The sequence below is a fragment of the Antechinus flavipes genome, chromosome 4 (genome assembly GCF_016432865.1).
Source record: "Antechinus flavipes isolate AdamAnt ecotype Samford, QLD, Australia chromosome 4, AdamAnt_v2, whole genome shotgun sequence".
NCBI lineage: Eukaryota > Metazoa > Chordata > Mammalia > Dasyuromorphia > Dasyuridae > Antechinus > Antechinus flavipes.
The window spans coordinates 459,351,001-459,377,007 of record NC_067401.1 but is presented as its reverse complement, the minus strand read 5'-3'; the positions used below and the strand labels follow the sequence as shown (position 1 = coordinate 459,377,007).

The following is a 26,007-nucleotide window of genomic DNA, read 5'->3' as shown; positions in this document are numbered from 1 at the left end:
GACAGCATGGTATCTAGCACATAGTGGGGACCCAATCGTTCTTAGGATGCTCGATCTAGTCTTGCTGTATTTAGAAGGTAAGAAAGCTGTGTTCTGGTACTGGCCCTGTGACGGTGTCCCTCAGGGTGGGCCACTCGTCTCAAGCCTGGTCGATAACGATGTGCCTTCTTGTCTGCTGCTCTCTCTAATGCAGCTTGGAAAGGCCCTTCCAGGCCCAAATTTCCCTATTCCTTTTTCTATTTATCACTTTCATTTGATCTCACAGATCATTTTGGTAATGGGGCCCAGTGTTAATAATGCAGAGACCGCGAACGTCCCCGTCCGCTTCCATCCGGGCGCTTTCCCTGCCAGTTCCTATGGGCCATCCCGACCCCGACGAGGGCATCGCTCCATTATGTGAAAAAACCCCGGTCCTGGGCCTCAGTGAGAACAGAAACTCAGAGACCGAGCAGGGAGAAGCAGCGTGAAGTTACAAATTCAATCAGCTGTGAAGAAAGGGGGAAAATGTATTTTGAAAAAACATAAAAATAAAACCTACCACTTCCAGGCAGAAATCCAAGCAGAGCCACTGCAGGCCCAGGGCTTCCAACAAATACTTCTGGAGCTTCCTTCCTGCGGTGCCTTTGACTTTGGAACAACAGCCTGAACTGATAGTGCGTCCCAGGGCTGACTTTTTGAACTCACTGTACTTTGTCCAGAAGGGTGACTGATCTCGGAAGGGGAAGGAAGGGAAGGGAAGGCGGCGGGGAGCTTGCCGTTCCCTCAGAGTCGCTTCGCCCGCTTTGAAGGAGAAAGACAATTTGGGGGATCCTTACTTTTAAAGGAGAGAATCACAGAATTCCGGAGCCGGGGAGGGATTCAGAATGAATCCTTGTGGACTGTTGGGGAGGGGCTGAGAAAAGAAAGGCTGAGCTACGGCCCTGGGCCTAGCAGGGCCCTTCTGGATCTCCGTCACCAGAGGGAGCAAGGAACAGCCAAGAAGCCGGCGTCCCACCGGCCATATTGATGTTTCATCGCCACGGCTGTTGTTGCTCCCTCCAAGATGCTGGAATAAGATAAGCTCCTCAGGTCAAGGTGATTCCTCCAGCAAAAAGCCAAGCGAAGAAGCATCGGTGAATGCACTAGGCCGGGGGCCGGGCTCTTGGATGCATAAAGGAAACGGGTTATGGAAGGAAGAGTGAGGGAAGAAAGATGGAGAGAGGCTAGGGAAAAAGGAAGGAAGTAAAGAAAGAGGAGGAGGGAGAGAAGAAGGGAGAAAAGGAAGAAGGAAGAAAGGGAAAGGAGGGAGAAAGGAAGGGAGACAGGAGAGAAAGAAAAGGGAGGGTGGAAAGAAAGGAGAAAGGAAGAGAAAGGGAGGAAGGAGAAAAAGGAGAAGGAAGGGGAAAAGGGGGAAAAAGAAAAGAAGGAAGGAAAGAAGGAAGAGAAGAAGGAGAAAGAAAGGAAGGAAGAAAGGAAGGGAGATTGAGAAGGAAGAAAGGAGAGGAGGAAGGAAAGGAAAGAAAGGAAAGGAAAAAAGGAAAGAAAGGAAGGGAGGGAGAGTAAGAAGGAAGAAAAGAAGGTAGAAAGGGAGTGAGGGAGAAAGGGAAGAAGGGAAAAAAGGAGAGAAGAAGGGAGGAAAGGAGGAAGGGAGGAAGAAAAGAAAAGAGGGAAAAAGAAGGGAAGAAGGGAGGAAGAAACAAGAGGCAGAGAAGAAAGGAGGAAGGCAGGAAGGACATGGGCCTGAAAGGGAATGGCTGGTGGGCCTCTTCCCCAAATGGAGGCTCCGAGAGACACTGTCCGAAGGAGAAGGGGACGGCTTTATGGAAGGACGTTCTGGGGAACAATCCCAGGTGGGGCCGTTCTAGAGGCAGAGGGAGGAAGGAACATTTCTCAGGCACAGGGAGCCAAGGCAGAGGTTGGGACCCGCGCTAAAAATTACCCCAAGTTCCTGGGTCACCCATCGGCTTTCCCTTCATAAACCCCGGCTGCAGGTTCTGGACTGAGGGACCCAGAGGCCAGAGTCCGCTCCGTTTGATGAACGGAGGAACGGAGAAGACGGTTTAAGTGGCTTGGCCGGGAACACACAAGGCAGGGCTTGAACTCGGGTCTTTCTAGGGCCTCCTCCCTGCCTCCTTCCTTCCTCTTCCTGGTCCTGCAGGAGGAGGACCGGAGGCCGGGTGCCGGCTGGGGGGAGCTCCTGCAGGAGGAGGACCGGAGGCCGGGTGCCGGCTGGGGGGAGCTCCTGCAGGAGGAGGACCGGAGGCCGGGTGCCGGCTGGGGGGAGCTCCAGCAGGAGGAGGACCAGAGGCCGGGTGCCGGCTGGGGGGAGCTCCAGCAGGAGGAGGACCAGAGGCCGGGTGCCGGCTGGGGGGAGCTCCAGCAGGAGGAGGACCAGAGGCCGGGTGCCGGCTGGGGGGAGCTCCAGCAGGAGGAGGACCGGACTCGTCCTTCCCAACAAGCGGCGAGATTCCGGGAAAGCGGCCTCCTCCTTTCTGCCCGTTTTCTGCCCGTTTCCTGTGTGTATTTTTATCCAGTTTGAGGCCATAAAAAGTCCCCAGCCACTTTCACTCTCAGTTTCTCACGAGTGGCTGGTTGTTGCCTCACCCAAGCACTGCCAGGAAAGGGGCCGGGGCTGGGGGTCCCGGGGCTCCAGGGGCAGGATCTGGGTGACAGTCGCCTGCTGGGTGACCGGGGTAAGCCGCTTAATAACCGCTCTAAACCTGGGGTTCCTCATCTCAGTAAGAGGGGGCTGACCGAATCAGGCAATCAATAAGCATTTATTAAGCACCTACTGTATTCCAGGCACTGTGCTAAGTACTGGGAACAAAAAAATGAGGCAAAAGTCAGTTCTTGGGCTCAGGGAGCTAATAATCCAGGGCCCACTCCGGGCCCACGAACCACACACTTGGGCAAATCACTTCCTCTCAGTTCCTTTTGTGAAAAGCGTGAAAGCTGGGAGAAACGGCTTAAGACCCCGCTACGGCGCGCCTCTGCTTCCCTGGCTCTGGGCGTGGACGGACGGGCCCGACTCCCTGCAGGTGCCGCCCGTGGCCCAGGGCCCGACCAGACCAGGCCCCTCCCGGTGCCCGAGGACCCACAGACGGACGTGGCCGGCCTCGTTCATCCCAGGGCAGAGGCTGCCCACGTTTGTCTCTGTGCCCTCCGGACCGACCCAGAACTGTGGGTTTTTCAGCAGCGAGTGTGTTCTGAGTCCTTCCCTCCGTCCGTTCGTCTGCGTGGGGAGGGAGACATTTACACCCGTCTCCAAACTGCCTTTTCCCTTAAATCGTCCGAAGGATCGTGGAGTCCTTCCCACAGACGTCGCCTCCTCTGGCAACCAGGAAGCTGCCGGTCCCGCTGCCAGCTCACCCGCCCCCCACCCTCTCAGGCCCCTTAGGTTCCCAGAGACATTCGGGCTGCAGGCGATCACTGGCCCGGCCTGGGGCCCATCCCTCTCTCCCACGCCCCCCCAGCTCCCAGCAGCCTCCTCCCTGAGAGGAGGCCGGGCCCAGGCTCGTTCTCACCCAGCCGACAGACCATGGGTTATGGGAGACAAACCCCCGCCCCCTTCCAAGGCAACCCGCTCTCTCCAAAGGAAACAACACTTTGTTTGGGGGGGCTTCTATTTCCCAAATGGCAAACTCAGAACAATCACCCCTTTCACTGATTATCCCCAATGCAGGAAGGAGTTAACCGAGGCCCATCAAAGACAAAACCGGGATTAAACCTGGGAACCAGTTCAGAGGTATAAAGCAGATCACTTGGGGGAGCCCCAGAATGGCAGGTGCCTGTGGAATGGCTGAGGTCGAGGGGGTCCCTGGAACATGGAGATTCAGAGGTCGGGGGTCCCCGGACCATGGCGACTCAGAGGTCGGGGGTCCTGGAACATGGCGACTCAGAGGTTGGGGGTCCCCGGACTGTGGCGACTCAGAGGTCGGGGGTCCTGGAACATGGCGACTCAGAAGTCGGGGGTCCCAGAATGTGGCGACTCAGAGGTCGAGGGTCCCCGGAACATGGAGATTCAGAGGTCGGGGGTCCCCGGACCGTGGCGACTCAGAGGTCGGGGGTCCCGGAACATGGAGAGTCAGAGGTCGGGGGTCCCCAGAACATGGAGAGTCAGAGGTTGGGGGTCCCGGAACATGGAGATTCAGAGGTCGGGGGTCCCCGGAACATGGAGAGTCAGAGGTCGGGGGTCCCCGGACCGTGGCAACTCAGAGGTCGGGGGTCCCTGGAATTTCTAAGAAGGGGTACATAAGCTCCCCCAGAAAGCTCCACCACAGAGAAGGTGAAGGAGCCCCATGGTAGCCCCTGCCCCAGAGGGTCCCGATCACACAGGGAGGGGCAGCAGGGCCTGGATTCACACCCATTGGAGCCTCGAAGGGGGAGGAGGCCATGGCCCAGTGAGCACGCCGGCCCCACCCCCGCCATAAAGATCACACCCTGGCTGAGAGAGTGAAAGCAGAACCCGCCTTCCACCTGGGAGCTGAGCTCACCTGGGTCCACAGAAGGGGAGGAAAGGCAGACGGCGCCCACGGTTCTCCAGGGTGGGCCGGCCCACACGGATGCCCCGCTCTCCCTGACCCCCCGGCTCCCCCCAGATTCATCCCTCTGCCCTGTCACCCGGACCCTTGCCTCGGGCTCTGTCGGGCTCCTGTCCCCTCAGGCACCAGCTCCTACCCATCCTGCAGCCTCCACCTCAGCGCAGACCTCCACCCCCTCACGGGCTCCCGAGCAGCCTCCCAGCCTCTCCTCTCTCCAATCGGCCCCTCCTGCCAGAGTCACGTCCCTAAATCCAGCCCCATAATCCTCTGCCTGGAAATCTGACTGCCGCAGAGTGACCCCAAGTCCTCGGCCTCGTTACCCCCAGGACAATCTAAAATCCTGCTTGGCATGGAGGCCATTCTGGCCTCCTCCTTCCTCTCCAGTCTTCCTCCACCTCGCCTTCTCCTCTGGACTCCCTGAGCCACGCTGCCCGGCCCCTGTGGCTCTGGGGGTATTCTCTGGCCGTCCCCCATAACCAGAACTCTCCCTCCTCATCTTCTGCGCTTTCTCCAAGCCCTTGCTAAAATCCCACCTATTTTTACAATTTTTTTTATTTTTCTGGTTGCACATGTCTATTAACTTTTTTTTCTGAGGCAACTGGGTGGGAATAAGACACCTGCCCAGGTCACACAGACAGGAAGTGTGAAGTGTCTGAGGTCAGATTTGAACTCAGGTCCTCCTGACTTCAGGTGCTCTATCCATTGCGCCACCTTGCTGCCCCAATATTAACTTTTTAAATATACATTTCTTTTTTCTTCTGCAGTTTTTACTTTTTTATTAAACCTTTTTCTTTTCAAAAGACACGCATGGATCATTTTTGAACACTGACCCTTGCAAAACCCTGAGTTCCAATTCCCTCTCCGCCCCCTTGCCACCCCTCCCCTCGAAGCCAAATAATCCAAATATGTTAAACACCAAATACGCTTTCTTATGAATCATTTTGAGAGAAAAACCAGAAAAGGAAAAATCATGATAAAAAAACAGAGAAAGAAAAAAAGGGAACAAAATCCCCCCTTCCAACGGAAGCTTGACCTTCCCTCTTAATTCTGCTGGCTTCCCTCTGCAGATCCTTTCCTATTTTCCCGTAATTAGCTCGGATGGGTCCTTCGCCCGCTGCCCCTTCTGTCAGACCAGGAGCTCACCAGACGGCCAGAGATTTGGAAGGAGCCTTGCCAAGCTAGGGCTGCTTCTCTCCAGCCCTGCTTTTGGGGGTCCCCAGCCCCTGTGCTCTCCTAGAGCTGAAACTGACCTTTCAGAGCCTCCAGTTCCAGCTTCCTCATGTCCTAAAGGAAGAAGGTACAGGGGTCCCTTGGCCAAGGTGACACAGCTGGCAGAAGCTGCAGGGCGAGTACCAGTTTCAGGTCCCCTTCCAAGGCATCCCCCTGACACTGTTCTGGCCAGCCTATCACCCCTTCCCTGCCACTTCTCCCCACTTTCCTGCCATTTTCCAGTCTCCACTGCCATTTCTCCCCCTTTCTCTGCTATTTCTCTCCCTCCCCTGCCACTTCCCCCCCCTCCCTGCTATTTTTCAGTCCCTACTTCCAATTTCTCCCCTTATCTATCATTTCTCCCCCTTCCCTGCCATTTCTCCCCCTTCCCTGCCATTTCTCCCCCTTCCCTGCCATTTCTCCCCCTTCCCTGCCATTTCTCCCCCTTCCCTGCCATTTCTCCCCCTTCCCTGCCATTTCTCCCCATTCCCTGCCATTTCCCCCCCTTCCCTGCCATTTCTCCCCCTTCCCTGCCACTTTCCCCCCCTTCCCTGCCATTTTCCACTCCCCACTGGCTCTCCCATTCTTCCCGAGTTCTCTCCCGAGTTACTCAGCACCTCTGGTGATAGAGAGCGACAATGATCATTTTGGGGAGGTGTCTGTGGGTGGGGAGGTGAGGTGTGACCCGAGAGCGCCCGCACTGTGGTTCCTGCTTGTCCAGTTGTCCCGGCTTCTGGGAAAACTGGAGAACCCAGGGCATGGTCAGAGGAGGCTTTTACAACCTGGGATATCTCCACATGGGACAGAATTGGATGCCTCCTGCCTCCTGGGAGCTCTGTCTCATGGCCTAGGCCCTGTCTGGCATAGCGCCCCATAAACTCAGTTTCGAGAATCTCAGAGTCAGGAGGACCTTCAGCATCCCCTCTACGGCCCACCTGACAATTTGCTCAAAGCCCCTGGGCGGCCCCTTCTCTGCCTCAGAATCCACAGGGAGATTTTCCTTGACACAGACCCAAAATCTGCATCTTGGAAATCCCTCCTTCCTAGATGTTCCGAGCTCTGCCCTCCGGGACCAAGCTCTCTGCCTCCTTCCATCCTCCTCCCGCGGGCTAGACTAGAGACCCAGAACCTGGTGGCCCTTCTTGAGACAATCTCTGGTTACAAACGTTCTCCCCAAACTGTGAAGCTGAGACTTGAACAGGACCCACCATAGGTAGGTGAAGAGGGCACAGAACAGGCCGATGAAGGCTACCACCCTCTGAAAATGACCAAAGCTGCCGGAGCATTACTGGGTTTGCCATATCAAGGAATGACCTTCCAGACCGATGTGACCCCCAAATCCTTTTATCAGACAGACATATCCTGCAGGCCGGGAATAAGCCCCTAAGTTTCAAACTCATAAAATCTAGTACCTCTATATAATATTGATGCATGTTAACAAAATGGCCCTAACTGTGGCTCTTGTCCACAGTGAGGTGATTCAGGCCAGTTCCAGTGCTCTTGTGATGGAGAGAGCCACCTGCACCCACAGAGAGGACTGTGGGAACTGAGCATGGACCACAACATAACATTCTCACTCTTTTTGTTGTTGTTTGCTTGTATTTTGTTTTGTTTCTCATTTTTTCCTTTTTGATCTGATTTTTCTTGTGCAGCAAAATAAGCGTATAAATATATATATATATATATAGGATTTACATATATTTTTACCATATATTTGACATATCTATTGGACGACTTGCCATCTAGGGGAGGGGATGGGGGAAAGGGGAGGAAAATTGGAACACAAGGTTTTGCAAGGGTCAGTGTTGAAAAATTATCCTTGCCTTTGTTTTGAAAATAAGAAGTTTCAATAAAAAATAAATAAAAAATGGTCCTAACTCCAATGTATGTATATATGATGATTCGTACTTTACAAAGAGACTTACAGATATTGTCTAATTTGGTTCACACACAACCTCTGCATCAAGCAATTTAGGTTTCAATCAACAAATGTCCGCTTGTGTTTCCTATAGAATCGATGACAGACCTAGAGATGGAAGGGGTGGGAGGGAGGGTGGAAAGAGCTACAGAAACAAAGAGTGAATAAAGGCTGCATTTTCTCAGCTGTGACAGGCGACCCCCGGTACGGGATGGATGCAGCATCAGGACTCACTGGCTAAGCAAGGCAGGTGCTAACAGTCGGGGCATCAGAAGGAGCGCGAGGGAGAAGGGGCACGAGCCACGAGAAGAAGCCCCTTAGGTATCCTGGAAAGATGGGGCTCTGGGGTCGGGGGATGATGGGGCCAGAACTGCCTGAGAGAGATTATTTAGGAGGAGAGCAGGACACTGGGGAGAAGAACCTTCCCCAATATTCCGAGAGCTGGGGTCAGAGGCAGTGACCACATAATCGATAGAAGGGGGCAGACATCATACCGGTGCAATGGACAAGACTTAGCAGCTGGTGGGATTCGGGGAAGAAAGAGTCTAGGGGAGCTGGGAGCTTATAAACTGAATGACTGGAAAAACTCGTGGGTTTGGTGCTGGGTCTGGAGTCAGAAAAAATTGTGTTCAAACCTAGCTTCAGACACTTACTGGTTGTGGGATCCTGGGCAAGTCACTTCCCCTTTCTGCCTCAGTTTCCCTCATCAGCCAAATGATGGTAATAACAGCATCTACTTCATAGGGTTGTTTGAGGATCAAATGAGATACTAATTGTAAAGCGCTCAGCCCATAGGAAGTGCTACGGGGTTGTCAGCTATCATCATCATCGTCACCATCATCATCAGTGGCAACATCCTCAAAAGAAAGCCTGGAGGAGCTACAGTGTTTGGGAGAGAGCGAGGCTGGGCGAGTAGCATTTGTGGGGTCAGTAGGACGCCCAGCCACGTCCAGCAGGGAGATCACCAGGAGGGCTGGAGATCAGCAAAGAGATTCGGATCCCAGAGTCGGCGAGTCGGCCAGACGTGTGGCGCTCTGGCCTCTGACCCAAGACCCCCACGAGGCGGGGCCGCTCCTTCCCCTTTGGGAAGGTTCTTCTGACCCGAGCCCGAATGGATCTCGGTCACTGCCGCTCCGTGCTTCCACCCTAGGGTGCCGAGCTACGGAGTCCAAGCCCTCCCACTCAGGCCGGCCCTTCCCAACTGAAGCAATAAACACGGCTACACAGCATCAGGGCTGGATATACAGGTCTGGGATTAGACTGGGTGGGGGGGAGTAACTGAATCTATTAGAGCACATGAGATCTCTAGGGAAAGGGAGAGGGAGAAGGAAAGAGAGAAGGGGGGAGGGAGAAAGGAAAGAGGGAAAGGAGAGAGAAAGACAGACAGACACACAGAAAGTGAGGGAGAGAAAAGGTGGGAGAGAGAGAAAAAGGGAGAGAGGAAGGGAAAAGGGGAGAAAAAGAGAAGAAGGAAGGGAAAATGAAGAGGGAGAAAGGGAGGGAGAGAAAGAAAGGCAGGAAGGAGAGAAAGGGAGAGAGAAAGAGGGAGAGAAAAGGAGGAAAGGAGAGACAAAAGGGAAGAAGGGAGGGAAAAGGAGGGAGAGAAAAAGGGAGGGAAGGAGGGAGAGGAAAAGAAGAGAGAGAGAGAAAGGGAAGTAGGGAGGGAGAGAGAGAAAGGGAGGAAGAAGAGAAAGGGAAGGAGGGAGAGAAAGAGAGGAAGGGAGAGAAAAAAAGGGAGGGAGACAAAAGGAGGGAGGGAAAGAAAAGGAGGAAAGAGAGAAAAGAAGGGAGGAAGAAAAGGGAGGGAAGGAGAGAAAAAAATGGGGGAGAAAAGGGGAGGAAGGAAGGGAAAATGAAGAGAGAGAAAGGGAGGGAAGGAAGGAAGGAAAAATAACAATTTGACTGAGCTTGAAGGTACACTTTGCTCAGGGAGGCAGTTGGGAAGATAATCGACTGAAAAGGACTGCAATGGAGAGCTCAGACAGGTAGGAGAGAACAGTGCCATGGAAACCAAGGGAGGGGAGAACAGCGGGAGGAGGGAGGGCTGGCACAGAACCGGGCCAGACAAAGACGGGTGCTCGAGCAGGGAGGAGCTGCCGGGTGACCCTGAGCCGGAGCACGCTGGGGTGAAGGGCAGGGGCAGGAGCCAGACTGGCAGGCACTGGCAGGGGGCGGGGCGGGTGCCCGGCGTTCCGCAGTGCCAGGTAGGAGAGCCGCCCGACAGCCATCCCCACAGAGGCCCGTGTGAGAGGATGGGGAGCCCTAAGCGTGCTTGGAGGCCTTCAAGAGAGAGGGGATGGAATCCCAAGCCCAAAAGGTCCCAAAACAGCTTCCATTTCGATGTCAAAATCCAGGCTTTAGTTGAACTTCCACGACAGCACCATGTCTCTGGTCAAAGCCTCCCACAGGGGCACAGCCCATCCTACAGGGACATAGCCTATCCTGTGAGGGCACAGCCAGTCCCATGGGGGCACCAGCCCAATCTACAGGGACACAGTCTATCCCACAGGGACACAGCCTATCTGCAAGGGCACAGCTGGTCCCATTAGGGCACAGCCCATCCTGAGGGGGCACAGCCAGTCCTGTGAGGGCACAGCCCATCCTACAGGGGCACATCCTATCCTGTGAGGGCATAGTTGGTCCCACGGGGGCACAGCTGGTCCTGTGAAGGCACAGTCCAAGCTACAGGAGCACATCCTATCCTGTGAGGGCATAGTTGGTCCCATAGGGGCATAGCCCATTCTGTGAGGGGCACAGCATGTCTTACAGGAGCACAGCCCATCCTGAGGGGGCACAGCCTATCCTGTGAGGGCATAGTTGGTCCCATAGGGGCATAGCCCATCCTGTGAGGGGCACAGCATGTCCTACAGGGGCACAGCCCATCCTGAGGGGGCACAGCCTATCCTGTGAGGGCATAGCTGGTCCCATTAGGGCACAGCCCATCCTGAGGGGGCACAGCCCAAGCTACAGGGACATAGCCTATCCTGTGAGGGCACAGCTGGTCCCATGAGGGCATAGCCCATCCTGTGAGGGCACAGCTGGTCCCATTAGGGCACAGCTCATCCTGAGGGGGCACAGCCTATCCTGTGAGGGCATAGCTGGTCCCATTAGGGCACAGCCCATCCTGAGGGGGCACAGCCCAAGCTACAGGGACATAGCCTATCCTGTGAGGGCATAGTTGGTCCCATTAGGGCACAGCCCATCCTGAGGGGGCACAGCCAGTCCTGTGAGGGCATAGTTGGTCCCACAGGGGCATAGCCCATTCTGTGAGGGGCACAGCATGTCTTACAGGAGCACAGCCCATCCTGAGGGGGCACAGCCTATCCTGTGAGGGCATAGTTGGTCCCATAGGGGCATAGCCCATCCTGTGAGGGGCACAGCATGTCCTACAGGGGCACAGCCCATCCTGAGGGGGCACAGCCTATCCTGTGAGGGCATAGCTGGTCCCATTAGGGCACAGCCCATCCTGAGGGGGCACAGCCCAAGCTACAGGGACATAGCCTATCCTGTGAGGGCACAGTTGGTCCCATGAGGGCGTAGCCCATCCTGTGAGGGCACAGCTGGTCCCATTAGGGCACAGCCCATCCTGAGGGGGCACAGCCTATCCTGTAAGGGCACAGCCCATCCTGAGGGGGCACAGCCCAAGCTACAGGGACATAGCCTATCCTGTGAGGGCACAGCTGGTCCCATTAGGGCACAGCCCATCCTGAGGGGGCACATCCTATCCTGTGAGGGCATAGTTGGTCCCATAGGGGCATAGCCCATTCTGTGAGGGGCACAGCATGTCTTACAGGAGCACAGCCCATCCTGAGGGGGCACAGCCTATCCTGTGAGGGCATAGTTGGTCCCATAGGGGCATAGCCCATTCTGTGAGGGGCACAGCATGTCTTACAGGAGCACAGCCCATCCTGAGGGGGCACAGCCTATCCTGTGAGGGCATAGCTGGTCCCCTTAGGGCACAGCCCATACTGAGGGGGCACAGCCTATCCTGTGAGGCCATAGCTGGTCCCATTAGGGCACAGCCCATCCTGAGGGGGCACAGCCCAAGCTACAGAGACATAGCCTATCCTGCGAGGGCACAGTTGGTCCCATGGGGGCGTAGCCCATCCAGTGAGGGCACAGCATATCCTCCAGGGGAACCGTCTATCCCACATGGGTACAGCCTATCTGCAAGGGCACAGCTGGTCCCATAAGGGCACAGCCCATCCTACAGGGGCACAACCCAGCATCTCGCTCTGTCCCAGCCCATCTGGAAGATAAATGCAAAGAATCCTGGATCTGACGGAGCACCTGGCTTCGAGTTCTGTGTGCGGTGCCCTTATGGGTCTCAGGCCCAACTCACTGACATGAAGGGGTTGCGGTGGACCCCCTCCTTCGCCCCCCCCCCCATACCCCTTCCAGGCTGGGACTGCCGGCACTTTGGAATGTCCCCTTTCTCCTCTCCTGAAGGGTCCTGACCCTCCTGGGCTCTCTCCTGGGACGGGAGGCGTGACCCTGACACCTGGTTTAACTTCTGCTGGCTTTTGCTTTCATTTCTGAGCACTCCCTTCCCTCCTTCCCTCCCAGGGCGCCACCCATCCTCACAAAGATTATGAAACAAAAAGTGTTCTCTAGCACATCAACTATGCGGGACGCCACACCCGCACGGGGACGCACCGGCCATGAGACGCCTTGGAATCGGGACGCCCCGAGTTTAGATCCAGCCCTCAGAAACTCTGTGACCCTAGGCAGTCACTTCCCTGCCTGCCTCAGTTTCCTCATCTGTAAACAGGGATAACAAGAGCGTTCCAGGGAGATTCAAATGAGACACCCCGTGCAGAGTGCCCTGCAAACTTAAGCCATATTTGTCCTTGTCCCTTTACTTCTGTTTCCTCTTCCTTTCTCCAGGGCGGAGCTTGGAGATGAGAGCCACTGTGTATTGTAAGTCCTGGCCCAGCAAGGGGTGGGGGCCACGGCGGAGGACCCCAGGCTCCCAGTGGGTTTCCAGGAGCCCATGAACTGGCTCTGCTTGGGTTCGGCGGGGACAGCCAGCCAGAGGGAGGGACAGAGCTGTCGGAGCCCTGAAGGGCAACGTGCCCATGACTCTTTTTTTTTTTTTGGAGGTGAAATAGGAATCGATATTTTTAATAACAATAATTGTATTATTTCATAGTCCAATCAATCCAACCTAATAAACAGTTATTAAATGTCTCCTATGGATCAGGCATTGTGCTAAGGGCTGAAGATAATTTATAAAAAAGGAAACCAGTATCTGCCTTCCAAGAGCTTACACTCTTAAGAGTGTAAAAAAAAGTCAAGAAAGTGGGGTGGGTTCCATCAGGGAATATCTCGTTCCATGGAGTTGAAACTGGGCAATGCAGAAGATGCCAAGGGAAGTGAGCTGAGGCCAGTTTCTGCTCTTTATGAAAGAAGGCATGGAAGGATGTCCCCCTCTTCTGCCCAATCAGAAGAGAGAAGACGGCGAGGGAGATTTTTTAAGTTAAGTCTTGAATTCTCAACATGGTGCTGAGTTTTGAAGTTATGCCCTTATACTGGGAAAGCCATCTTGTTCCACATTTGAAATCGGGCAGAGCAGTAGGTACATGATCTTGTCCATTTATTTTTTTCCACGTAAATTTTGTAAGGCTTTTATCTAATTCTATGATGAAATGCTTTTTGATGGGCATTGCATATATAATGAAAAAACATTGTCATATTAATCCTATTAGGTATTCCTTTATTCATTAACATTCTCCTCTTCCCCTCTCTCTCTCTCTCTCTCTCTCTCTCTCTCTCTCTCTCTCTCTCTGTCTCTGTCTCTGTCTCTGTTTCTCTCTCCCTCTCTCTCTCTCTCTCTCTCTCTTTTTTTAAACTTTTTATTGACAGAACCCATGCCAGGGTCATTTTTTACAGCATTATCCCTTCATGCCCATTACTCTTGGTCTGTGAGGGCGAGGCTCAGTTTTTTTATTAAGATAGTTCACCAAGTGAATTTCTGGGAAAATAAAAGGCTTCACAAGGCTGCTTAAAGCACCCACCTGGCTGGCTGTGACTTGTTTCTCCTTTGATGAAGCTTATTAAAAAAAAAAAAGTTGATTGTGGCAGCGAGGTGGGGCGATGGCTAGAGACGCTCACCAGCTATGTAACCCTGGACAAGTCATTTAACCCCAATTACCTCTCTCACACACAAAAAGGTCAATTTACATTAAAACTACTTTTTTTTTGGCTGAGGCAATTGGGGTTCAGTGGGTCACACAGCCAGGAAGTGTTGTGTGTGAGGTCAAATTTGAACTCAGGTCCTCCGGACTTCAGGGCCACTGCGCCACCTAGCTGCCCCTACATTAAAACAGCACTCTAACAGGGGATAGGGGTACCATGATATAAGAACACAGTCACCTCATTTCAGCATAATCAGCAAGTGTCCAAGTGGCAACTCTGTGCATTGAAGATTAACTTTTTTTTTTCTTTCTTTCTTTCTTTCTTTCTTTCTTTCTTTATAGCTTTTAATTTACAAATATATGCATGGGTAATTTTTCAGCAATGACAATTGCAAAACCTTCTGTTCCAACTTCTCCCCTCCTTCCCCCCACCCCTGGGCAGGTTGACTAATGCATGTTAAATATGTTAAAGTGTAAATTAAATACAATATAAGCACACATGTCCCAACAGTTATTTTGCTGTATAAAAAGAGTCAGACTCCAAAATAGTGCACAAGCAGCCTGTGAAGGAAATCAAAAATGCAGGTGGACAAAAATAGAGGGATTGGGAATTCTATGTAGTGGTTCTTAGTCAGCTCCCAGAGTTCTTTCACTGGGTGTAGCTGGTTCAGTTCATTCCTGCTGAAGATTAACTTTCAATGGCTTTTTTTTCCCTTTTTACTATGCTCTTACCTTGGCAACCACCTGGTGAGAAGCCTGCCAGAAATCCTTGTGGGGGAGGCTGAGGCTGGTGGATTTTAAGCTCAGGGAGTGGGAGCTGTGGTAGTGCACACAGCTTAAAACTGGGCAAGTCCTTTCCCCCCTGTCTGCCTCCGTTTCCCCGTCTATAAAATGAGCTGGAGAAGGAAATGGCAAACCCCTCCAAGGAAATCCCCTAAAGGGGTGGTGAACAGTCAGAAATGACTGACCAACAATAACATGGCATCAATAAGCCCCTGAAGAACAGAAGGCAGCGGACTGCCTGAGAACCTTGACCTATGAAGAAATGAAGGTCATGTAAGGATTTTTTTTTTAATTCTGAAAGTAGTATTGTCTTATCTTGAAATCAAATTCAGTGGGAGAAAGGATGGTGTTCGCCTAACTCTCCTCTCTCCCCCAACCCCTTTAATCAATCAGTTGCTAAGTCTTGCTGGTTTTAATTCCAACAGCATCTCTCACATCTGTGCTCTTCTTTCTTCTCACAGCTATCTCCCTGCTTCAGATCCTTATCATCTTGTCTGACCCATTACTATGGGAACTGGCCTTCACTTTCTCTCTGTCTCTAGTCCATGCTCTGCATAGACATATACAGATCTGATTCTGTCCCTTTGCTACTTAAAAATCTTCTGTAGCTCCCTACTGTCTCTAGAATGGGGTGGGAATGTCCAGCTTGTGGGCTGTGAGAACAGTGAAATCTTCTGTTAAGGCAACTGCAGGTGATGATGAGCTGAAAGCTAGCTACAACAGCCTCTCACCACTTGAGTTCTAGAGATTGGTAATTTTGTATACCCTGGGAAGGATGTTATAAATATCCAAATGGCCCTTGGCAGAAAAAAAACTCACCTACTGCTGTTCTAGAATATAAAAGGGGAAATCTTCAGGCTGGAAATCTGAATAAATCTCCTACGTGGACACTCCCACCAACTTTTCCATTTTTATTTCATTTGAGTCCCCTTCATGTACTTTCTGGTCCAATGCTCTTTTCAGAAACGAGACTTCATCTTACCTTTCTATCTGTGTGCTTGCAAGCCTGGAATGCACTCACTCCTCATCCTTCTCTTAGCATCTCTAGCTTCCTCCAAAGCACAAGTCAGATGCTACTAGATATTACTTTGTATACATTACATGCGTTGTATTTAGCTACATCTACATATCTTTGTACACACTACTCTCCTTTTCCTCCATAACCTTCCCCTATTAGTTAGCAAGTTTCTTGAAGGCAAAGAATGTTTATTTATTTATTTTTTTGGTCTTTTCATCCCCAGACACAATGCCTAACACATACTAGGCACTTAATAAACATTTGAATAATTTAACATGCTTTGTGCAGCATCCACAGAGAAGATGTGTATTAGGAGAAGCTGTAAGAAGAGATGTCTTCATACTGATTTCTTCAAAGACATTTAACTGCAAAATTCATCAGAGTTTATTGATAAGATATTTTCTCATCTTTTTTATTTTTATTTTTTTCTTTTTTTGAGAAAAAATTCTGATCTTGAAGGTGATCATGGTAATGGCCTTGGAAAATGGCCAGTTTAATACTATTGTATGAAACCTATTTATAAATCATACATTAACAGCTGGCATCAGATTTTACTTTCTTCTCCTCTGGATTCAGCAGTGACACATCTTTTTTGGCAATCTTGTTTTTTTTCCCCTTTCATTTTCATCTTAGAATATTGATTACATTCTATCTGAGTTCGTATTAGAATATTCTTGAGGAGCTGTGTTCAAAAATGACTTAATCCAGAAGAAAAGTCTTGATGAAATTCACTATGTTTGCATTGGGCCACACAGATGCAAGAACAGCAAATGCCAACTGCCTCATATAATCATGTTAACAAAACAACCATTCATATTTATATAGTGCTTTAAAATTTATACAACGCTTTCCTTAGAACAACCATCTGAAATGGACAGTGCTATTGTTACTGTCTCATTTTAGAGATGAAAAAACCAAGGCCTGAGGAGATGACATAGTTAACTGCCCTCCCCTCTTCCTCTGTTCCCTATTTCTAGAGACGGCATCCCCACCCTTCTGGTTCCCCAGGCTCACAACCTAGAAGTTGTCCTGGATTCCTCACTATCTCTCAGCCCTCACAGCCAAGCTGTTGAGAGCCCCATCAATTTCACCTCAGCATGCTTTCCTTTTTGCATCTTGTAGATTTCACCTGGGTTACATCTCTTGTGGATTTCACCTGTGCAACATCCCTCATCAATTTTACCTCTGTAACATTTCTTGTGGATTTTTACCTCTGCAACATCTCTTGTGGATTTCACCTCTGTAACATCTCATCAATTTCACCTCTGCAACATCTCCTGTGGATTTCACTTCTGCACCAAGTCTCATCAATTTCACCTCTGCAACATCTTTTATGGATTTACCTCTGCACCAACTCTCCTCAATTTCACCTCTGCAACATCTGTTGTACCTTTCACTTTTTCATCCTCTCTCGTTAATTTCACTTCTGCAACATTTCTCCAATCTGCCACCTTCGCTTTTCTAACATTGCCCCCACCCACCCTTCATCATCACCTCATGCCTGGATCTTACTGTAATAGCCGCTGTCGCTGTCCACCTGCCTGCTTCAATTCTCTCTCTATTCCAGTCCATCCTCCATTCAGACACCAAAGGGATTTTCCTCAAACACAGTTCTGATCATGTCACCTCCCTGCTCAATCTCTTCCAGAATCAAAGACATCTAGGCCCTCCAAGCCTTTTATTACTTGACCCCCTCCTACAATCCCAGTCTTCTTAAATCTTACTTGCCCATTTGTACTCTTCAATTCAGTGCCCGACTTCCTGGCTGTTCCTCAAGCACTAAATGGCCCCTAGGCGTCTTGACCAGCTGTTCCTTATGTTTGGAATGCTTTTCTCTTTTATCTCCATCTTCAGCCTTCCCTGGCTTCCTTCAAGACTTTGCTCAAAGCCCCTCTTCTACAAAAAGTCCTTCTAGGTCTTTATTGATGTTAATACCTTCCCTCTAAGACAATCTCCTATTCAAACTGTCTAAATCTTATAAATACATAGCATATCATCTCCTGTATTAGACATGTGAACTCCTTGGGAGCAGGAGAAAAAGCCAGAGTACAAAGGCTAAAGTTCTTGGCCTTAAGTCAGGGAGATCTGTGTTTAATTCAGCCTCAAACACTTAGGATTGGAAAGGAACGCCCTATAAGCACCTATATATTTCTATAGCACCTATGTCTAAAGCTAGATCTTCCCGACTCCAGTCCCAGGACTACTCACTGCACCACCGAGCTGTCTATTACTATGACCCGGGCAAGTCATTTTACTTCTATTTGTCTTATTTTATAATAGTACCTACTTCACAGGATTATTGTAGGGAGCAAACATTGCTTCTTAACTGAGTGAATTGAGTCCAGGTTAAGGTCTCTTTCGATAACATTTTGTTAATCTCAAAAGAAACCAGAACGAGGTAAACCCTTCTAATTCTAACGATCTAATGAAGGTCAAAGCAGGAGGGCAAGGCAGGAAGTCCTCAACCCCTCGTTGGAGGTTCCCCCACTCAAAATTTATATAGTTTTTCATTTATTTGTCCTCAGTGCTAAGTTGTCTCCCCCAGTAGGATGTGACCTCCTTGAAAGGCATAAACTATCTCTGATTCTGACAGACTGTGTCAAAGGAGACAAAAGGTCAAGTCCACGGAGGTGAGGTACAAGCAGATGCAGGGGCCAGTGGATGGGCTGGCGGCAGTCAGAATAGGAAGAGAGCCAGCAAGAAGGAAGAAGAGGAGGAGGGGCAGGAAGCGGGCTCTCCTCTCTAGCCAAAGGCTCTCTTGAATGCCCGCTGCTGTACTGACCACCTTGGGCCACAGCCATCAGCATCACCTGAAAACTCCCAAGTCTCCCAGAGCATCCTGGGGCAGAGGTAGAGGCCTGGGCACCACGGGAGGGTTCTGCCTCCTTCTGCATGTGCTACACTAAGGTGGCAATGATTGAGGGATCATCATCAGATGCTTACATGTAAAATAAGAATGATTTCCCAAGAGGACCTTGCTCTAAACTGTACATGTTTGAAAAGCCATATTCAAACCTGATTTTCAAATTCAAATCTGAGGGCTGGAAGGTTCCCCCCGCCCCATCTTACCTGATCCGTGTAAGGTCCCTAGATTCTTTCTAAACACAACTCAGGCCCTACCCCCTACATTAGGCCTTACCTGTTGACCCCTAGTTGGAGGTTCCCCCACTCAAAATTTATATAGTTTTTCATTTATTTGTCCGCAGTGTTAAGTTGTCTCCCCCAGTAGGATGTGACCTCCTTGAAAGGCATAGACTAGCTCTGATTCTGACAGACTGACTATGTGACCCTGGACAAGTCCCTTAACCTTTAAGCCCAATGAGTCAAATTCAAATGGAAACAGATCCCTATGGCCAGCATGTTGACTTAGAAAACCACTCATTAACATTATCTGAGTTTTACTGTATTTTTATTTATTTTGTTAAACATTTCCCAATAACATGCTAATCTGTTTGGGGTACAACTCCAGAATTTTGTAGGAGTCTGCCCCTTCGGCCCCTAAGCAATTCTCTAAGCCTATCATTTGCAAAGCTGTTGCACTAGAAAGGTAGAGAGCTTTCTCACCCGGAGAGAATTTCCCGGACCGATCTAATCACAGCTCCGGCCTCCATCCCTCTCCTCAGTGATTCTGACACACTGTTGAACTGAATAGAAATTTCATTTTAAATGCTATAGGGAAACTTGTTATTTAAAAGGAATTCCACGGTTAATCCTTAAGCAAATGTACCTGCATGTCTGTAAATTTTATCTATTTCTCTATTTGCCTTTCTTTGTATCCCCAGAGCTGGGACAGTGTCAGTCAAACATTAAGAGCTTAGTGCCTATCTCACGTCAATAAATATTTATTAAAGCACCTACTGTGTGCCAGCCTCTGTGCTAAGTGCTAGGAATGCAAGGAAAGATAAGGTTTCTACTCTCAAGGGATTTACAGTCTCATGGAGGAGGCTTATAACAAGTTAACCAAAATGTACAAACAAGCTCTCTAAGGAAACAATTAAGGAAAGTTATTTTGTAAGTGTCAGCTATTTATTATGTGATTATTTGATAAAATGCATAGAAAGAATGGAGGAACTTGAACAGGAAAGGCCATAGAATTAAGTGGGGCTGCAAAGGCTCCCTGTAGAAAGGAGTATGGTGGTTGGAGCCTGAAGGAAAGCAGGAAGCAGACATGAAAAAAAAAGCTGGCCGGCCCAGGGGCTCCGGGCAGAGATACCCGGTGTTAAGAGATGGAGTGTCTCGTGTGGGGTAGGAGGGAGGCTCAAGTGGGCCCATGTCTGGAAGCACTCCGCAGCCTTCTCGCCTGACAGAGAAGACATGGTTTGTCCATGTCACAGCAGGAAGTCCAGAGAGATTGTCAGGATTCAAATCTGTGTCCTCCTCCTAAGTAAATAAAGACTTGCCAAGTGGAACCCTGCCAAGGGCAATGTCCATCCACTCATAGAAGAGAAGCCATCCTCAGGCTGACAGCCTCTAGTTTGCATCCTTTCTCTTCGGATGGGAGGAGGAAAGGGCGGAGGGTGCTTAAGAACAGACACCAGTTTAGCTGAATCTTGGACATTATTTAAACCCAAGCCAATTTCCCACAGCCCACTCTCAAAATATTGAGCCACAGCAGGTGAGGCTCCATCTGCAGGGCCGAGTCCAAATGAGAGATCATCAGACCATAGATTTAGAGCTGGAAAGTCACAGAGACCATTGAATCTAACCTTTTTGTACAGAAGAGGAAACTGAGGCAGAACAAGGCAGGCTTTGAACGCCCTTCCTAAAGGCAGACCACTATCCAGCCTATGCTAGAGAGATACTTGTTCGACTTTGGAGATGATCTTTAATCAATCACAGTTCATCAAGCAACACGTATTTATTAAGTGCTCCAGGGAATAAAAAGACAAAGAAAAAATTGATCTCTGTTCACAATGAGCCTACAAGACAAGTGCATATGTGGAAAAAACATAAAGTGAATAAAGACAAATAGATACAAAGTAGTTAAGGAGGAAGTTTGGGACGGAGGACACCGGTAGTGGAGGGATATCAGGATAGACTACAAGAGAAAGGCAGATGTGAGGGATTAGCTTAAAGAGAGAGAAGCATGGGATAAGGAAGATTCTCCACTTCTGGGGATCGGGGACCCTTCTGGCAGTATGAATGAGCCTATTGAAGTGTCCTTAGAAAAACTCTTCTAATATTTGAAGAAGTGCTCAATTTAAATTAGAGGTTGATGAAAATAAAGATGTGATCCTCCCCTACAAGTTCATGGACCCCCTAGGACTCCAAGTTAAGAACCTCTGGTAGAATGGGACAGAGTACTGGGCCAGGACTGAGAAGAGCTATTCTGACTTGTCCAGGGGCACACTGCTGGTATGTGCCTGATACATGATCACTCTCCCTCTCAATCAGCAAACATGCTAATTACAGACGATCCTTGGCTTTTCTGGAAATGGAGTCTTCAACTTCACTCGTTCTATGTTGCTCAAAGTCTCAAAGGTACTTCTCTGTAACATTCTAATGCAAGCTTTTTAATGAGTTGGCAGTCTTGTACCCCCTGGGATCCATCCCACCCCACCAGGGTTCTTTCAAATTAATTTGGCCAGGAACAGTCTGCAACTGCTGTTGCAAAAACCTTGCTTGGGAATAGGTGGCAACCAGACCCTAATGGTTAAGAATTTTAAGCTATCCCATAAAGCTTGACATGAGAAGTGAAGCATCTTGGGGACAAGGGACATATCTCTGAAGAGATGGGGAAACCAAGGGTAGGCAGAGGAGAACACAGGTGGATTCAGCCTCTCTGGGATTTTTTACTTTACCTTACATTCAAGGCCTTTCTCTACCTCATCTGCCTGTCTTGCACCCCTTGTTCCAAGGAATGGGAGAAGGGAAGGAATTTGCCATTCTCAATGTTTAGGGTGAGAATTTTAAGGGCCTGTCTCCAATTTCCAGAGACAGTGCCAAGAAGGCAGGTAGTCCCCTTGAGGATACCGAGTCAGTGGGGATATTCGAGTTGAAGAAGCTTTGAAAAATCCCCAGGTGAGGGAAATTAAGGCATTTAATGAGCTTACAATTCATTATAGATATGCACATGTGCATTCAATCGCATATCCACACATGATCGGGACCTTGCATTCTATTTTAACATTGACTATACCCATACATTGTTGGTGAAAATGTGAATTGGCCAAACCATTTGGGAAATCAGTTCTGGAATTCTGCTTAAAATGAGGCATAGGTGCCCACATTTTATGGCCCAGGAAGTAACCCAAAGGAAAACAGAGACAGAAAGACAGAAGCCATTTTCACCAATATATCCAGAGTAGTACTGTTTTGAGCTAGCAAAGAATTGGAAAAAAAATGTTCATGAATATAATAAGAATGTTAATAAGATATAATAAATACAGGGAAGCTGGAAAAACATAAAGGAATTTAAATAAATAGATGCAAAAGAAAGTAAAAAGAAGAACAGACACTGGCTTAAAAAATTACACATGAAAATGGGGGGCACATAGAATGGAAGACGTATAACTCAGAGCTGTAGAATTAGGAGCCAGAAGTTTGGCATTAGAGAAAAGGGGAAAAGTAGTCCCCTCCCATCATGGAAGAGTGAAGGGCTATGGGTGTGGAATATGGCATCCACTGTGAGATGTAGGAGGCGATGAATGTTCTGTTTCTTTTGAAAAGGAGAGGAGATGGGGCATATTTGGAAATTAAGATGATTTAAAAACAACAGATATTGTCCAACTGCATCAATAAAAATAGGATTCCAAGTAAGGCAGCTAGGTAGTACAATGGGTAGAGTGATGGGCTGGATTCAGGAAAACCTGGTGTCCAATTTGATCTCAAGATACTTAAAGGCTGGGTGATCTTGGACATATCATTTAACCTGTGCCTCAGTTTTCTCATCTGTAAAATAGCATAATAATAGCCCCTATCTTGCAGGATTGATGTGAGGATCCATAATTGTAAAGTGCTTAGTGCAATATGTAGGTGCTACATAAATTTCACTCTTATTATTTCAAACAAAACACTATCATGACAATGTTTTAAAAAATTACCCATGCATATGCTTTGAAAATAAAAAGCTTAAAAAACAAAACAAAACAAAACACTATCACAAGCCATGCAATTCTTCTTGCCTCTCCGGCTTCAAGATCTCAAGCAGTAAATTCTCGCAGAAATCTCCACATTGAATTGAAAAACACAAATTTCTATCTGGTCTCTATTTTTTTTTGGCCCTCATTTCATACAAGAAATGAAAACAGGCTTGAATATTGTAGGCTCGGGTTAAGTTCTCAGTCCATTAAAATATTAAAACAATCGGTTATGCAAATACGAGACAAAATTTCCCAACACAAAGTAGCCCTTGTAAGTTTTTCCCTTTTGCCTTTAAAAAATACAATCCTGAGATGAACATTCAGATATCACATATATTCTGGCAAACTCAGTGATGCGGCGGAAGGATCTTGGGTGCGACAGTGGCGGGAGTCCCGGGTTCTAGTTCTGCCTCCCCTTGTAACTCTCTAGGCCCCAGTTTGCTCATGAAGAATGAGAAGCTGGCCTGTCTCTAAGGTCCGGGCCACTGCTAATATTCTAGGAGCCTACAGCTAATTAAATTCCTGTTTGCATCCCCAGGGAGTCCCTCTGAATAGTATTGGACACTTAGGAATCATTCATAAAGTACCCAAAGCCACTACTTCCTTTCTCATACTAGAATTAATTAGGATGACAGAGAAGTCCCTCAGCAGTTTCCAAATAGCTCTTTTAAACAACTGTCTTGACATTTCTGGAAGTAACGCAAACGAAAGGTCGGTGGCCGGAAAAGTAGCTGAATTTTGGGCCATGCAGCTTGGACCTCGGTTTCCTCATCTGTAAAGATTTCCTAGGATCCCCTCTCCAGTCTCTGAATGCAGTAAGGGCTGACTTCATTCACTGGGTAAGTAGATCATATATTTAAGGCGAGAGGGGCCTCGGAGATTATCCGCCATCATTTTGACAGATAGGGAAACCCAATAGACCTGTGAGAGCAGCGGTAGCCACGAGGGTGGGACCGGACCCACTTTTACACAGTCAGGATTTATTTCTTTGGGGCCTGCCCTACTTCCTTTCCCGGCTCCCCAAAGTCTGTGCTAATGAACGTGACTGTTTGAAGAGATACTCTCATTTGGGAATTACCTTTTAAATTGGAAAGATAACACTTGATGAAATGGCCCTCTATTCTCTTGGCTGAAAAGCCAACTTCAAACTCAATGAACAATGAGGCAGAACTCTATTCATTACGTGGTACCGCAGTGCCACGGGGATGCCAACAGTCCATCATGCAAATGTATCCGGCGTTGGGCACTGGCTCCAGAAACTGAAATCTGTTGTTTTAGGCAATCCGGGCGAGGTTCAGAGGGAACCTCGTTCCCCAAGCTGGAGTCTGCTGCCAGGCTGCGCAAGGACAGTTTGGGGTTCGATTCGGCCGAGCTCTCACTTCCCACCGGGCTTGCCGTCAGGGATCACGTCCTGCCCCGAGAGGATTGCCTTCCCTAATCTGTTTATTTCATCAGAGCTTCATGAGATCGGATTAAACAGACATAAGGAAACTGGACAAACCAGGGACCTTTTACAAAGGGCACTAGAAACCCCAGGCTGTAAATAATCTCATTCTCAATGTGAAGACCGAGGTTTTATTTTTAAACAAGGAAGGAAAAGAAGCCCCTAATATTCCTAATTATGTCCCGGAGTCTTTGACTGGAGAGTGTCAGAGACCTCTACTATTGAACAACTCGAATTAACAAGCATTTATTAAGCACCTACTACATATCAGGAACCCCGCTGTGCCCTGGGGACACAATCCGAAGCCTAATATAGTGTCCGGATCTTTAGTGTACCATTTAAAGGTCTTTACTGCCAGCCCCTTAATTCAGATCTTCTGACACAAAGAGGCAGCCAAGGCTGGACTATCTGCTGATTCTCCCACAGGCCACATTAGCTCCCATCATCTCCCTGTCTTTGTCTTGGACGCTCCCGGCTTCTAGAATGCTCTTCCTGCCCCGGCCCCCAAAGCTCAGAATGGTCAATCCTAGTTGCCCTTGAGACTCAGTACAAATTCCACCTTGCTCAGAAGAGCTTCCCTTCTCTTCCTCATCTTCCCTTCCCCTTCCTATTCTTTTCCTCTGAGCTGTCTTCCATTTACTCTGTGGTTACTTGGATGTGAGCTCCTTGAGGATAGGGACACAGTTCTGGCCTTTCTTTGTATCCTCAGGGCTCAGCATAGTGCCTGGTACACTGTTAGAGCTTAATAAACGCTTCTTTTGTTGCCTCCCAGCACTAATCAGTAACGGGAGGTCACCAGCACAGCACTGGGGCCGTGACAATATGTCCAGAAGGGTGATGGGACACCATCCTTCCTCCCCCACCCAGCCACCCCCACTGCCGACCTCCCCAACTTTCAGCCTTCCCAGGGCCATCCGCCCTTCCCGGTCATCTCTCTTCTCAATGGGTGGAATCTTTCCCCCTGCTGGCCTCCTGGAGCATAGGAAAGGTCTCTCTTTTTTAGGCTTTATCCTTAGCCCTTAGCACAACACCCGGCCCACAGTCAGCAATTAATTAAAAAACACGATTTCATTCAGAATTAGAACAAAAATGCCACCAACCACAAGGTTCTCAAATTCAGTCACAAAGAAACAACAATAACCACGAAATAACAATAACTAGACACCGGGTAGCACCTGCAAAGTGCCTCAGTGGGGTCTCACCCCATTTTACAGACGAGGAAAAGTCACCGTATTTCCACAGATTTTTAGGAACATGAGCACCAATGTGAGCTCACCAATGTAGAGCTGGAAGGAGCCTTACTGTCATGGACAAAAAACTGGGTGTCAGGAAATTGGGGATCATGAAAGCCCGGGTTTAAGACCTTCCCCAGTCACAAATGGTGGGAGGGAATCACTTCACCTGTGCAGGTCTCAGCTGTGTCCCCTCCAGTTCTGAATACCCCGGCCCAAGCCCTGGCTACCGGGACCCTTCCTCTTAGAGATCCCAAAGCTCCAGCTCCCAGCATCCCGTCCTCCCACTCCCCAAGCAATCCTCATCCTGCTCATCTGCCTTTCTTTCAGGGCAGTCGGTTGAGATGTTTATTAAGTACCTACTAAGTGCCAGGCACTGTGCTTAGCACTGAGGGGGAAGGGTAACAAAAAAAGCAAAAGCCAGTCCCTGCCCTCCAGATACATAATGGGGGAAACAATAAACATCCAAATCCGTGCAACCAAGCCACAGAGAAATAGGAAGAAGCAGACACAATTAACGGAGGAAAAGCACTGGGATCAGGAGGGGATGGGGAAGGTTTCCTGTAGACACAGGTGGGAGGCTCCTTAAGGGAAGCGGCCGGGGGACAATGAGGCAGGAGAAGCTTTTAGGCGTGAGAGGCAGCAGGGGAGAACAGCGCGTGCT

General features: G+C 49.3%; 1 protein-coding gene across 2 annotated transcripts in view; it reads right to left on the bottom strand.

Moving 5' to 3' along the window:
• The window catches only part of GNG12 (G protein subunit gamma 12), a 121,042-nt gene that overhangs the window by 91,703 nt on the left and 3,332 nt on the right, over window positions 1-26,007 (bottom strand). The window contains exon 1 of one of the 2 annotated variants that reach the window (XM_051999463.1): window positions 539-583. The exons of the other annotated variant lie outside the window; for it this stretch is intronic. The gene's annotated coding sequence lies outside the window, so the exon portion shown is untranslated. Of the gene's footprint in view, window positions 1-538; window positions 584-26,007 lie in introns of those variants that run through there. 2 annotated transcript variants of the gene reach the window in all.